Source organism: Nycticebus coucang, chromosome 18, assembly GCF_027406575.1.
Source record: "Nycticebus coucang isolate mNycCou1 chromosome 18, mNycCou1.pri, whole genome shotgun sequence".
Classification (NCBI taxonomy): domain Eukaryota; kingdom Metazoa; phylum Chordata; class Mammalia; order Primates; family Lorisidae; genus Nycticebus; species Nycticebus coucang.
In genome coordinates, this window is record NC_069797.1 from 79,434,521 (window position 1) to 79,447,583 (window position 13,063).

The window sequence follows — 13,063 nt, forward strand, 5'->3', positions numbered from 1 at the left end:
TGGGATCTATTGTCGATGGCTCAGATGCCACCTCATGCCCTGTGATCAAAAACACAGAGAATAGGCTTGGCACCTGTAGCTTAGCGGTTAGGGTGCCAGCCACATGCACCAGGGCTGGTGGGTTCGAACCCAGCCAAAGCCTGCTAAACAACAAACAAAAATAGCTGGGCATTGTGGCAGGCACCTGTAGTCCCAGCTAGAAGGGAGGCTGAGGCAAGAGAATCGCTTGAGCCCGAGAGTTTAAGGTTGCTATGAGTTGTGATGCCATGGCACTCTACCAAGGGTGACATGGTGAGACTCTGTCTCAAAAAAAAAAAAAACACAGAATAGGGCCGCGCCTGTGGCTCAGTGAGTAGGGCACCGGCCCCATATGCTGAGGGTGGCGGGTTCAAACCCAGCCCTGGCCAAACTGCAACAAAAAAAAAACAGCCGGGCGTTGTGGCGGGCGCCTGTAGTCCCAGCTGCTCGGGAGGCTGAGGCAAGAGAATCACGTAAGCCCAAGAGTTAGAGGTTGCTGTGAGCCGTGTGATGGCATGGCACTCTACCTGAGGGCGGTACAGTGAGACTCTGTCTCTACCAAAAAAAAAAAAAAAGAGTTAATATGTATCAAATACTTAACACATGTGTTCAATAAACATTACTTAAAAAAAAAAAAAACAGAATAGGCAGGGTACAGTGGCTCATGTCTGTAATCCTAGCATGCTGGGAAGCTAAAGCAGGTGAATTGCTTGAGCTCAGTAGTTTGAGACCAGCCTGAGTAAGAACAAGATCCTGTCTCTACTAAAAAAATAAAAACTAGCTGGGTGTTGTGGTGGGCAGCTGTAATCCCAGCTGCTTGGGAGGCTGAGGTAGGAGGATCTCTTGAGCCCGTAAGTTTGAGGTTACTGTCAGCTGGGCTAACACCACAGCACTCTAGCAAGGGGAAACAGAAAATAAATAAAATAAATAAAAAACAAATAAAGCTGTTAAAGACAACATTACCATATGACCCAGCAATTCCACTCCTAGTTGTGTACCCCAAAGAATGGAAAACCAGGTGTTCAGACAAAAACTTGTACTGGAACGTTCACGGCAGCATTGTTCTCAATAGCCAAGAGATGGAAGCAACCCGGAAGTCCATTGACAGATGAATGAATAAACAGAGTGCGGCCCATACACACAATGACACATGCTGCAGTGTGAATGAATCTTGAAAATACCAGGCTAAGTAAAATAAGCCAGACACTGAAAGACATACATTGTATGATTCCATTGATATGAAATGTGTAGAACAGCAAATCCTGAGGTACAGAAAGTATGGTGGTGGTTTCCAGGAGAGGGAGGGAGAAAGACTGATTGCTGATGGGCAAAGGGTTTTTTGGGGGGTGATGAAAGTGTTCTGAAATTGTGGCGACGGTTGTACAACTCTGAATCTAAATCCCAGGTAGCTAACTTTAAAGTGGCTAGTTTTATGTCATGTGAATTTTACCTTAAAAAAACAAACAAACGGAGAAAACCAAAGCACAAAAACCACCAACAGGTGAGACCAAAAAAGGCAAGCAGAGCTGGAGTCCAGAGCAGTGTCTTACTCTAGATGTTTTCCCTGTGGGTGGGATGTTTCAGGCCTTCTTCCCCCAGTGGTAAGACGTCTATACAGGCTGCACAGGGGTTGCAGCCGAACTCCCGGGTTCCCACTCTTATGAGGTTGTTATGAGCATCAAATGAGTCAGGGTGTGTGGGTCTGCTTGGCCCTGGGGCCAAAAACGTGATGAATAACAGTTATAACTCCCAGGTGCATGGTGTATGCTCCCAGGACTTTGTGGTCTGTCTGGCAGAGCAGAAGCTCAGGCTTGGGGACAGACAATGAGCAGTCACACTGCTGCAGTAGGTCCCTCTGGGATGTGCCCTTCTCTGTGTCCCCGCCCCATCCCACCTCCACTGTCAAGTTCAGGGTGGATTGTGCAGGGCTTCGGTCTCCAGGCTTCCCACTCCCATTCAGCCTTCAGCAGGTGCTTCTGACTGAGCTTGGATCCTGTGTGTGCTCAGGCTGGAAGGATGGGAAGCGCCCCAGATGCCGATGCCTCCCCTCTGGGAGGAACACACTGGGAGGGAGCCAGGGGGCTGCAGAGGAGCACAAATTAACTGATGGGGTCCTGAGCCATGCTGGAGAGGGCAGGAGCCCAGTCCTGAGAAAAGGAGAGCAACGCAGAACATTTCAGGCAATAAGGGCTGGGCCCATGTTCCAGAGCTAGCAGCCCCAGGTTCCCACCTGAGACCCCTTATGGGGTCTCATAGGGTGATGACCTGCCCAGAGGGCTAGGCCTCCAGGCTTGGGGTGTCCAGTGACTTCGTGGGCAGCGTCCTTGCATGAATACTCTCCATGCTGCACAGCAGGGTCATCTGGGTGCCCCCAGGGCCTCGAGCTGGGTTCTCACAGTGCCCAGGCTGCACTGTGCGCCAGCTGCTGGCCATCTGGGGCCCAGCTGTTGTATGCTGGGCTCAGCCACTCCACTCGCCTGGCCACCTGGGCAGCTCTGTGCCCCAGCTGCTGGCCTCTGAGGCCCTGTAGGCAGGGAAGTGGGGCAGGCCACCCCACCCCAAGCGGCTTTCTTTGAGGGCAGGCCCTGCTCCCTAACCAGCTGTAAGCCGGGCGAGGGGTCTTAAGGCTGACATGTGATCACAAAGTTTGAACCCTGTTTTTGTTTCCCAGATCCCAAACCTGTAATCCCCCCACCCATCAGCAGGATCCCCCTTTGGCCCGTATCTGGGACCTAATACAGGGGAGCTGGGAGTTGCTATGGTCATCTCAACCCAGGTCCTTGGAGGGGGAGAGGGAAGAAGGGAGTGAGGTGCTGGGTTAGGTCCTGGGCCTGACTTGGGGAACTGTGCTCCTGAGGCCCCTGTTCTAGCCCTGGGAATCAGGCCGTTATTGGCCAGCCTGGTGTGAATGGCCTCGAGGTAGCATAGAGGAGTCAATGCCCCCACTTAGGCGAGAGCCCCCAGAGTGGAGGAGGGCTGAAGTTTACCATCTGTGGCCCCAGGTCCTTTATAGACCCTACCCTTGCATCCCTGTCCCCCCCCCCTCACTGGTTTCACGTGATTGGTGGCCATGGGCTACATGCCACTGAATGGGCCAACTGTGGGTCACCAGGGTCACCAGGGGATGGCCTCATTGCGCAGCTAGGTGAGGAGGGCTGTGGGGATGGAGGGTTCCCTGCTTGCCTGTTGAAAAGGGGGTTCCGGGGTGTCGAGGGACAAGTAACTTCTCCTCGTCTGTCCTTCTCAGGCAGGTGAGAAACCCACTGGAAGTCAGGCTACCAGGGCGCCAGACAGGGCCGGGAGGCTGTCCAAGCCATCTACCCTGGCCATCCAGCCTGCTAGTCCCCAGGCTCCTGTGGCAACAGTGGCAGAAGGCCAGGGAGGCTGGTGGCCATGTGACCTTCGGCTTGCCTGCCTCCCACCCTGTGATCCCCACGTGGCCTCTGGGGAGGCAGAAACAAACCCTTAGATCTTGACACTGGGAACCTTTCAGCACCAGGGACATCAAAGAGGGGTGGCGGCAGTGGGGGGGGTGGCGGATGCTTCCCTTAAAGAGCCATGCCACTTTTAATTCAGAGCAGATACTGAGAACAGCTGCTGCTATGTCTGCAAGGGAAGGTGGCAGCTGAGGGGCGGCCCTGCCCTCTCAGGACCCCCCAGCAATAAACCCCAGGGGGCAGACACAGACAGAGAACAGCTGCACTGTGCTAGGTGATCACCTCAGCCAGCTGGCAGAGCACAGGTCCATTTCTGAGAGGAAGAAGCTGAGGCTGAGCAGGGTCCAAGTCGGGGGTTGATTATCTCACCAGATGGTAGGACAGTAACTGAGAAACCAGATCCACCGAAGAAAGTAGTGTGATCTCTCTTGCACATCCAAGTATGACCTGGAATTCTTACCTGCCCAGGTGTCAGCCCTGCCCAGAGGCCAAATAGGTAGCTCCGTGCACCAGGGGAACGTTCACCTGAGCCTCACCCTGAGCACAGGGACCTAGACAGGAGTGCCTTTGCAGGGGTTCCCTCCTGGAGGGGGCAGACGACAGGAAACAGCTGCCCCAGGAGCTCCCTGACAGGATGTCAGAGGGAAGAGACAACTAGGCAGATAATACCCTATATGCTGGGGTGGGCGTTCAGTAGGTCTGGTGGGGACGCCAGGCCAGCCTGGGGTGAGGACCCCAACCTCGCATTCTAGTTGGGTTCAGGCCTCCTACAGCCCACTGGGGACCCAGTGCCTGGGAAAGTCTTTGTGCTGAGTCAGGGTCCTCTCCCCTGTGAGGCTGGCTCTATGGCTGTCCTCGAGCTACAGGGGAAGAACTGAGACCTGGGAAGGTGGGCTTTGGGTTGGAGATCAGAAGTCATGAGATGCCAAACCTTGGATCAGCACGTGGGGGGAGGACTGGACCTCACACCTGACCTGCCCTACCCCTGCCATACCCTCTCAGCAGGGGACACTTTCTGCTCTTGGTTGACTGTACGGTGAGGGGAGTAGAGTGGCAGATGGTTCCAGAGTGGGTGATATGTCAATCACCAAAAATGTGGCTGCAGGGATAAAAACACAGAGGATATGTGGCACGTCACCTGTTGTGTAAGAAGAGAGGGCAGGAATCTACATGTGTCCACTTAGCATCCCCACACATGCATTCATTCATCTGTGCAAAAGGAAATGTTGACAAGCTATACCCCAGAACTGAATAAAAATGGTTTCCTATGGAGGTGGGGGTATGGGGAGGAAGAGGTCAGGTCATGTGTTGTTTCATACTTACAACTCTGAAATCAAATAAATATTTGAACAATCAAAATATAACATTAAATCAGGAGCTCATGCCTATTATCCTAACTCTCTGGGAGAGTGAGGCAGTAGATTGCCCGAGCTCAGGAGTTGAAGATCAGCACCAGTGTGAGCAAGAGCTAACACACCCCCTCCCCTCTCTAAAAAGTAGCTGGGCATTGGTGGTGGTGGGGGGGGCACCTATTGTTCCAACTACATGGGAGCCTGAGGCAAGAAGATTACTTGAGCCCAAGAGTTTGAGGTTGCTGTGAACTGACACCAAGGCACTCTTCCGAGGGTAACTAAATGAGACTTGGTCTCAAGAAAAAAAAGTATATATATATATAACATTGAGTCAGAAAGGACAAAAGAAAGGAAACCTTAAAATTCACTGGAAACCAAAATAAATGGTTCTAACCATGTATCAGATTGTTAACATAAGTTAAATGTGATGATTCATTTTATAATGTTCACTTAACTGGGCTAAAGGGGACCCAGATAGTTGGTGAAACACATTTCTGGGTGTGTCTATGGCATGTTTCTGGAAGAGGTTAGTATTTGAATTGGGATTGAGTAGAGAAGATGTGGCCTCACCATTGTGGGCAGGAGCCATCCAGTCTGTGGAGGGCCCAGGTAGGAATAACACAAAGGTGGAGGAAGGGCAAATTCTCTATCCTCTTCCTGAGCAGAGACATCTGTCTTCTCCTGATCTGGAATGTTGGGGCTCCAGGACATATCCAGGCCCCCCTTAGGGTGACTTTCAACTCCCCTGGTTCTCAGACCTTCAGACTCAACTGAATCACACCACTGGCTTTCCTCACTCTCCACTTCTCAGACAACAGATTCATGTGAGCCAATTCCCATAATAAATCTCCTTTTATAAATATTTATATATATCCTATTGGTTCTGTACCTGCAGAATTCCAATGCCCTAACCCAACACAGAAAAAACGATTAAGCAAAGGTAAGCTTGTTGAGACCTGGAGGAGGCCAGGAATGCAGGGCAGGGGCTGGGCGACCGGACAGGCCAACTGTGCTCGTGTAGCCCGCAAGTGGCAAGAAAAAGCCCCTGAAACAGCCTTAGAAATAGGCCAAGGAGATGGATGAGGAAGAGAAGGCATTCAAACAGAAACAAAAAGAGGAGCAGAAGAAACTCGAGGAACTAAAAGCGAAGGCCGCAGGGCAGGGCCCCCTCGCCACAGGTGGAATTAAGAAATCTGGCAAAAAGTAAGCTGTTCCTTGTGCCTGAGATGGTGATGATTGATTCCTATTTAAACATCTGTATTCCCTGCCATAACATCTTTTGCCACCTATAGCTAAAATGAAGTGTTGTCTTAGAGCCTATTGTACATTTAAGAATAAATTTCTTAATTTATTTAAGTCACAGGTGGTGTCCGTGACTCAGTGAGTAGGGCGCTGGCCCCATAACTGAGGGTGGTGGGTTCAAATCCAGCCCCAGCCAAACTGCAACAAAAAAATAGCGAGGCGTTTGTGGTGGGCGCCTGTAATCCCAGCTACTTGGGAGGCTGAGGCAAGAGAATCACCTAAGCCCAAGAGCTGAAGGTTGCTGTGAGCTGTGATGTCACTGCACTGAGGGTGACCAAAAAAAAAAGAATAAATTTCTGTAAAAAAAGTCAAAAAAAAAGACTAAGTTTTGAACACCATACTTTATATTTCTTTCTTTCCTTTTTTTTTTTTTTTTGTAGAGACAGAGTCTCACTGTACCGCCCTCGGATAGAGTGCCGTGGCATCACACAGCTCACAGCAACCTCTAATTCTTGGGCTTACGCGATTCTCTTGCCTCAGCCTCCCAAGCAGCTGGGACTACTGGCGCCTGCCACAACGCCCGGCTATTTTTTGTTGCTGTTTGGCCGGGGCTGGGTTTGAACCCGCCACCCTCACTGAGCCACAGGCGCCGCCCTCTTTCCTTTTTTTTTAAATTTTTTTTTAAAGACAGAATTTCACTTTATTGCCTGCGGTAGAGTGCTATGATGTCACAGCTCACAGCAACCTCCCACTCCTGGGCTTAGGCAATTCTCTTGCCTCAGCCTCCTGAGTAGCTGGAACTACAGGTGCCCACCACAATGCCCGGCTATTTTGTTGTTGTTGTTGTCGCAGTTTGGCTGGGGCCAGGAACCCGCCACCCTCAGTATATGGGGCTGGTGCCCTACCCACTGAGCCACAGGCACCACCCAATGAATCAACATAGGCCTATCTGTCAACTATTAATGAACATTTTTTTTTTTTTTTTTGGAGACAGAGTCTCACTATGTCACCTTTGGTAGAGTGCTGTGGCATCACAGCTCACAGCAACCTCAAACTCTTGGGCTTAAGTGATTCTCTTGCCTCAGCCTCACAAGTAGCTGGGACTACAGGCATCCACCTCAATGCCTGGCTATTTTTTGGTTGCAGTTGTCATTGTTGTTTAGCCGGCCCAGGCCGGGTTGGAACTGGCCAGCCTCGGTGTATGTGGCTGGCGATGTAATCACTGTGCTACAGGCACTGAGCCCATACTTTATATTTCTTTAATGGCATATACCCTAAGGACAAAGCAACTACAAAGACACTGTGAAACTTCTTTAATAGGTCTGTAGTTAGAAGTGCGATCGCTGTATTACCTGGGAAACTACTTGGAAGGTATCTAAGAACACAGTAAATGAGTAAATATATTGATTTACTGAAAATAAGGGTTCTCACTGTGGAGAAAGGAGGTATTAGGTTGAACCATATATATTTGCATATTTTGTAGATCAGAAATGATCAACTATTGGCAATTTCATATGATTCAGCCAAATACAAATATGGAATGAGGGAAGAAGAAGGCTGAGGCATGGCTGGGAATTAAAGGTATTCAGATACAGTTCTAACACTAGCCCTGTCTCCTGAGAGGGCCCAGAAGGCAGTGACACCCCTGTAGCAATAGGCACACTCAACACCTAGAAACTGGTTTCTAAATTCAATTTCCCTCTTTTTTTGTTTTTTTGCAGTTTTTGGCCGGGGCTGGGTTTGAACCCACCACCTCCGGTATATGGGGCCGGCACCCTACTCCTTGAGCCACAGGCACTGCCCAATTCAATTTCCCTCTTTTAAAAATAAAATTTAAATGTATACTGGTGTGTATGTATGTAATATGTATTAGAGATAGGATCTTGCTATGTTGTCCAAGCAGGTCTTGAACCCCTAGCCTCAAGCAATTCTACTGCCTTGGCCTCCCCAAGTGCTGGATTATAGGTATAAGCCGCCACCACCAGGCCCCATTTCCTTTTAAAGGGGACCAGGGCTTCTTTGAGAAATGACTGATTTCAGAGCTAGTGCAGGAAGGAAGCGGTCAGAGAGTAATAGGAATGTCAAAAGGATATAGGCGGTCTGGCAGCAAGGTGTCTTATGCCTGTAATTCCAGTACTCTAGGAGACAGAGGTGGGAGGACTGCTTGAGCTCTGGAGTTCAAGACCAGCTTGAGCAAGAGTGAGACCCCGTTTCTACTCTTAGAACACAGTAAATGAGTAAATATATTGATTTACTGAAAGTAAGTGTTCTCACTGTGGAAAAAGGAGAAAAATTAGCTGGGCATTGGGGTAGGCACCAAGAGCCACAGAGTGAAGCTCTACCTCTAAAACAAACAAAGGAAAGGATATAGGAAAGGTGTCACTGGGACAATTAATTGATTAACTGTGGATTAGCTGAGTATGGTGTTCCCTTTTTATTTGAGACAAAGTCTCACTCTGTTGTCCTGGGTAGCATGATCTCAGCCATGAGACCATACCTTCCAAGTAGTTTCCCAGGTAATACAGCGATCGCACTTCTTTTTTTTTTTTTTTTGTAGAGACAGAGTCTCACTTTATCGCCCTTGGTAGAGTGCCGTGGCCTCACACAGCTCACAGCAACCTCCAACTCCTGGGCTTAGGCGATTCTCTTGCCTCAGCCTCCCGAGTAGCTGGGACTACAGGCGCCCGCCACAACGCCCGGCTAAGCGATCGCACTTCTAACTACAGACCTATTAAAGAAATTTCACAGTGTCTTTGTAGTTGCTTTTGTCCTCAGTTAGGTCTCAGCCTAACTCATAGCAATCTCAAATTCCTGGGCTTAAGTGATTCTCTTGCTTCAGCCTCCTGAGTAGCTTGGATTACAGATGCCTATCATAATGCCTCGCTAGTTTTTCTATTTTTTAATTTCTCACTTGAACTTTATTAATAATTGAAAAATGTTAGTGAGCAATTTCAAACATTATGCATCTGTAAGTATCCCAATGCCAAACTCTGGTATGGGGATGTTCATCATCCCATTGTCCTGTCTCTGAACACAGTGCTTTGCAAGGGCAATATCCAATAAAATTCGTTTATTGAATAACTGAATGATTGAAAAGTATGATTTTCAACTAGCTAGTATTTTGGAATTTATAATTTGACATTTGACATAAAGAAAATTAAAAACAAGAAAAAATATGAATCTAAATGCTACCCATCAGCAACACGTTCCAACTCACCAAATGTTAAAGATGGACATTTTCCATTATTAACTAGAATAGTTTTTTCTACTTTTTATTGAAAAGTTTGCATTAAATGATATTTTACTTTTTTTTTTTTTTTCAGTTTTTGCCCGGGGCTGGGTTTGAACCCACCACCTCCAGCATATGGGGCCAGTAACCTACTCCTTTGAGCCACAGGTACCACCCTAGTTTTTCTATTTTTTTCTTTTTTTTTTTGCAATTTTTGGCCAGGGCTGGGTTATGAACCCGCCACCTCCAGTATATGGGGCCGGCGCCCTACTCCTTTGAGCCACGGGTACCGCCCTAGTTTTTCTATTTTTTTTTTTTGGTGTGTGTGTGTGATTTTTTTTGGCCGGGGCTGGGTTTGAACCCGCCACCTCTGGCATATGGGACCGGCGCCCTACTCCTTGAGCCACAGGCGCTGCCCCTAGTTTTTCTATTTTTAATAGAGATGGGGGTCTCACTCTTGCTCAGGCTGGTCTCCAACTCATCCACCTGGGTCAGATCCACCAGGGTGCTAGGAATATAGGCATGAGCCACCACAACCATCCTTTTTTTTTAGAGACAGAGTCTCACTTTATTGCCCTCATTAGAGTGCTGTAATGTCACAGCTCACAGCAACCTCCAGCTCTTGGGCTTAGGCAAGTCTCTTGCCTCAGCCTCCCGAGTAGCTGGGACTACAGGTGCCTGCCACAACACCCGGCTATATTTTTTTTGTTGCAGTTTGGCTGGGGCTGGGTTTGAACCTGCCACCCTGGATATACGGGGCCGGCACCCTACCCACTGAGCCACAAGCACCACTCTCCTTTTATTTTATTTTTTTGTAGAGACAGAGTCTAACTTTATGGTCCTTGGTAGAGTGCCGTGGCCTCACACAGCTCACAGCAACCTCCAACTCCTGGGCTTAAGCAATTCTCTTGCCTCAGCCTCCCGAGTAGCTGGGACTACAGGTGCCCACCACAACGCCCGGCTATTTTTTGGTTGCAGTTTGGCAGGGGCCGGGTCCGAACCCGCCACCCTTGGTATATGGGGGCGGTGCCTTACTGACTGAGCCACAGGCGCCGCCCTCCTTTTATTTTTTTTTTGAGGGTAGTTTTACTCAGTTGCCCCAGGCTAGAGTACTGTCGTGTCATAGCTCGCAGCAATCTCAAATTCCTGGGTTCACCCGCCAAAATGCCTAATTTTTCTATTTTCAGTAGAGATGGGGGTCTTACTCTTTTTTTTTTTTTTTTTTTTTTGTAGAGACAGAGTCTCACTTTATGGCCCTCGGTAGAGTGCCGTGGCCTCACACAGCTCACAGCAACCTCCAACTCCTGGGCTTAAGCGATTCTCTTGCCTCAGCCTCCCGAGCAGCTGGGACTACAGGCGCCCGCCACAACGCCCAGCTATTTTTTGGTTGCAGTTTAGCCAGGGCCGGGTCTGAACCCACCACCCTCGGTATATGGGGCCGGTGCCCTACTGACTGAGCCACAGGCGCCGCCCAAGGGGGTCTTACTCTTGTTCAGGCTGGTCTTGAACTCCTGAGCTCCTCCTGCCTTGGCCTCCCAGAGCATTAGGATTATAGGCGTGAGCAACCATGTCTGGCTTAGTTCCCAATTTTGTATAACAGGACAGTGGTTATGTAAGAGAGTGGCCTCGTTCTCAGGAAATATTAGTTAGTGGTAAAGGGGCACAATTTACTCAGTTGGAGTAAGTCTCCAACTTACTCTCAAATGGTTCAGAAAATTGTATGTTTATATGTGTAAAGAGTATGATAAAGCAAATGGGCAGGGATGTAAACAACTGATTAACCTGTCTAAAACAAGAGTTGTCTCTTTTTGCAAGTTCTTTTCTTTTTTTTTTTCTTTTTGTAGAGACAGAGTCTCACTGTACCGCCCTCGGTAGAGTGCCGTGGCTTCACACGGCTCACAGCAACTTCCATCTCCTGGGCTTAAGCGATTCTCTTGCCTCAGCCTCCCGAGCAGCTGGGACTACAGGCGCCCGCCACAACGCCCGGCTAGTTTTTGGTTGCAGTTTGGCAGGGGCTGGGTTTGAACCCGCCACCCTCGGTATATGGGGCCGGCGCCCTACTCACTGAGCCACAGGCGCCGCCCCTGCAAGTTCTTTTCTTCTTTTAGAGATTAGGTTGCACAATGTTGCCCAGGTTGGAGTGCAGTGGCTGTTTACAGGTGACATCATGGCACACTTCAGCCTTCAACTCCTGGGCTTAAACCATCTATTGGCTCAGCCTTCTGAGTCACTGTTGGACACCACTGTCCAAGTTTGAAATAATATAATCATCCCTTCCCACCCCCCCAAAATAGCATTGGAATCAGCTTGGAGGTCTCACTGGCCAAATTTGGACCGATTTGAGATCAGAAAGAACAACAATTGAATAAAATATAATGCCTAAATTCATATTAATATTTGTTTTTTTAAAGGTGAGGAAACTTCTGTTAACCAAAAAATGCCTATAAATGTAGATGGAACGATGAACTTGCAAAGTCATGATTTTGCAACATAAAAGTAATAATCCATTGGTGCTAATAACACTGTGGGGCAAATAGTTATTGAAAAAACATGACATTTGTGGTTTCCAGGAATTATCCCACACATGATTTATTTACTCTTCAAAGAGTGGAGGACCTTGAACATGGAGGAATTTAGCAGACCCCAACTTGACCAAGTGACCAGACTTCATGTCCTCAGTAACAAGGCAAACTAACATCTTTGCTGATGACTTGCCACCTACCCTTCTCACTGCCCCAAACATTTAACCGGAAAAGCCAGAGTATGTGGGACTAAAGAAGACAGTCATAGACTCTTAAAAAATGACAGTGTTGTGAAAAATTAAAACAAATGCACCAATGGTGACCAGATGATGTGTGTGGCTCAGGGAGGGTCTAAAGTTGCAAGGGGTATGCAGAGAGGCTGCACTACTCTAAGGCCTTTCTGAGTTTTCTTCTACAATGCAGCAGGAGTCTGTGTTTGTCAGTACACAGGTGTGTGTGATGTTGGGTGCGTCACCCCATGTAGGGCGGCTTTGCTAGAACCAGCGGTGCCTGAAGGAGCACAGCATCCCTTAGCAGGCTCTGGCCCTGGCCCGGAGGCAAGGCAGCCTACCGAACCAGTCAAGCATATAGACACTGGGTCTGATGGCAGGGCCGAGATGTAGGGAGTAGGAGTCCCGGGCATAAGTTGGAATTTAGCGAGTTCAGGGGACAGGTGCGCAGCTATTGGCCACGAAGGCCCAGGTGCTGTCCAGTCAGCGAGGCCTGCGTCCTCCAGCAGACTGGAGCAGGCAGCAGGCACCCTCCCTGCCGGGCTGGGTTTTCAGCGGGCTCCACCCAAGCCACCATGTGGCAGGAGGCTTAGCCACGGAAGTCCTCGAGGGGCCTTGAGAAATCCATCAGGGCTGCCTTCCGCTCCCACTCACAGAGCGAGGGTGAAGGAAGTGGGTGGGAAACACAGGGGCCCACACAGGGCTGGGGGCCTGCCTCGTCCCCAGAGGTCAGGAGGTGGGCGGAGAGCACAGGTGGTGGCGGTCAGGGAGCCGCGCCTCTCCCTCCTTGTGCCTCGTGGCCCGCACGCTTTCGCTTGGCTGGCGATGGCAGTCACCCCGCGAGCGTGGACAGCAGGCCGGGACCCCGGGGCCCCCGTGGCGGCCGTTAGGGATGGCCGCACTCTTCGTTCTCGCCGGGCGAGCCCGTCGCAGCCGCGCTCCGCGGAGACCGCTCCCTCGGGCTCGCCCCGGGTCCCACACGCTCTTCCGTGGCTCCGCAGCAATGCGGGGTGGAGCCTGGATGAGCCCGGAA